We start from the raw sequence: 2,776 nt of genomic DNA on the forward strand, positions 1-2,776 counted from the left end.
TATATATATATATATATATATATATATATATATTTAATTTTCATATAGGTGACACATACAGATAGCATCATTTATAATTAGTCACGAAGACTATATAAAACTCTTACCATATATTTCCATTTATTTAGATAAATTTTTAGTAACATTTAGTAAAGTTCCAATGATTATTTTTATCAATTATTTTAGCAACTAAATATATAGATCCATCATTGTTTCTCAACCTGATTTCCTCAACAAATTTCACAGTTGCTATAGGAACTCGTAAACTCGTAAACTATTTTGCCTCATTACTACTTTTTTTTTATATATATAGTCTTTAATAAGTAAATAGACTACTCTATTCTTATGTTCAGCTACATTTTATGAATTTCTGCTTTTGAAGACATTACATTAAAAATGTGTTCCAAAATTTACGTAACATTGTTTAGAGAACATCAACTGTTACTTAAATAATATTTCAAGACACAACAATATATATATATATATATATATATATATATATATATGTTGTTGTACTTGGGGATGGTCATATTGCCAGTTTAGCCAATAAAAACACACGCACTGTATATTTGGTGTTAATTTTTTTTTTTTTTCAGCTTTATATTACATTAATCTTAATCTTAATCTTATTTCGGCCAGAGTTCTTTCGTCACACTTCTGTGACCTCATCAGTGGTCCTTTGTTTCCTTCTTTCTTATGTGTGTCTCACCTTGCTAACTATCAGCCATTTTGTATATATATATAAATATACATTATACATATAAAAAAAAAACATGTTTTATACGCGTGTATATTTGCATGTATATACGTATGCACGTTATACATACAAACGTACATATATACACACGCGCATACACATGCAAATACACACACGAACATTCATTTATGGAACAATCAGTTCTAAGATTTTCAGAAAATGGAAAGCAATTAATATAAATACCTGTTGGATATTGTTTCTTTTATGTTCTTCTCGTCTGTCTGTCTCGTATATGGTGAGTCCGTTTCTAAAGGGGGGAAAAAAAAAATGATCTCATAGAATCAGTTGATATGGTGAGAGAGAAAGTGGCGGGAAAGCTTGTATAAGAGGTAGAGTATGAGTGAGATGATAGAAGTGGGGATTAAAAAGGGGGAGGAAACAGTGATAAGATAAACTGGGTGGTGAAAAAAAAAAGTTAAAAAGAAAAAAAAAATAAAGCAAAATACAGAGCAAAGGAAGGTAATATGGTCGTGTGACAGAGAGATAGAGGGAGAGAGACAGACGGATAGATAGAAAGAGAGGGGGAGGAGGAAGCTAGTTTTAGAGAGTATGTGAGGGTGGGAGTGAAAAAGAAGAGAGTTACTGTGAGAGGGCGGGAGGAGGGAGAAATAGTCGGAGAGACAAGATTCGTCAGAATAGTAGGCCTGAAATACTTCTGTATTGGGAGAGAAAAAATGTTTTACTAAAAAGTGGGTGTTAGGTAGTTCTCGTCCAGTCCGGTAGCAGCCTTAGATTCTCTACACAATAGTCCTTAGCACCCGAAAGCATAACCTTTATACAATGTGAGTGTGTGTGCTTGTGTGTGTGTGTGTGTGTGTGTGTCTGAAGATAGAAATATTAATACATACATACATGCATACATGCATAATTTTCGTACATACGTATGTACGTACGTACGTATATATACTGAGCAGACAGCGGTGAGAGGAGATGGACTGGCGTAGTAGTAGGATTATTAGCAGCAATAGTAATAGTGATGGTATACATAGTTTATAATTATGACGATGAGAATTGCAGTGGCAGAAGCAGCAGCAGCAAAGACAGCAGCAAAGACAGCAGCAGCATCAGTAGTAGTAGTAGTAGTAGTAGTAGTAGTAGTAGTTACATAACATTTGAAAAGGCTGAATATGTATGTGTAACAAGCTTACAAACCGAATGTCATTGATGCAACGTCTGGAAAGGTGGGAGGAGAAACAAGAAGTAATAGATGAAGTATAGGAGGAGGGAGGATTGACCTCAGAGGAGGGAGAATTCGAAAGTACTAGCACGGTGTTGCAATGTTTAAGAGAGCGGTGGTGGGGTAGGGGTGGGGTGGATGAGATAAAGATGGCAGTTGTGGGTGGAGAAGGAAAAAACAGAATTTTATCTGAATATGTGTACGTGAGTGTGAATGGAGAAGGAATGAAGAAAAAAAAAAGCAGACGATTAGAAAGACAGACAGACAGATAGACAGACAGACAGACAGACAGACAGACAGAAAAAAAAATGGACGAACATGTTTTTAAAAATAGGAAAATAAGCAAATAAGTGAAAATAGAACGACGTGAAAGAAAAAGAATGACGATAAAAAAAGAGAGGAAAATAATAAATGAAAAAGAAACCAACGAAAGATGAACAGAGAACATGGTTTAAAATATGAAGAACGAAAAGAAATGAAAGTTAGATAAAATATATCGAAGATTAAGTTAAAAGGAAAGAAGGAAAATAAATAAATAAAAGGGCAAATAAACGTGAATATATATTAACATGGTTGTGTTGGTGGCAGTGGCGAAATGTAGAGCTGCAGCGAGCCGTTTTCTGACCTAAGTCAGTATACAGGTTTGGCGTTTTCTGTAGTAGTAGTAGTATTCTGTTAGATCGGTTATATTTCGACAGAATATGTAAGCCACTACCCACAAAATTACCGGCCCTCCCCTTCCATCTCACCCCCTCTTCCTCCTCTTTCTCCTCCTTCTCCCCATGTCACCCGATCAACAAGCCAACAAGTTAATTTATATATATATATATATATATATATAT

The 2,776-nt window shown here is 34.4% G+C and overlaps 1 long non-coding RNA gene across 6 annotated transcripts in view; it reads right to left on the reverse strand.

The window, feature by feature from the left end:
• LOC106881631 (uncharacterized) overlaps positions 1 to 2,776 on the reverse strand; it is a 385,740-nt gene that overhangs the window by 71,328 nt on the left and 311,636 nt on the right. For all 6 annotated transcript variants that reach the window (XR_008266350.1, XR_008266345.1, XR_008266349.1 and 3 more), the window contains one exon: positions 941 to 1,004. This is a non-coding gene — a long non-coding RNA (uncharacterized LOC106881631). The remainder of the gene's footprint in view (positions 1 to 940; positions 1,005 to 2,776) is intronic.

This window comes from Octopus bimaculoides, chromosome 20, assembly GCF_001194135.2.
Source record: "Octopus bimaculoides isolate UCB-OBI-ISO-001 chromosome 20, ASM119413v2, whole genome shotgun sequence".
NCBI lineage: Eukaryota > Metazoa > Mollusca > Cephalopoda > Octopoda > Octopodidae > Octopus > Octopus bimaculoides.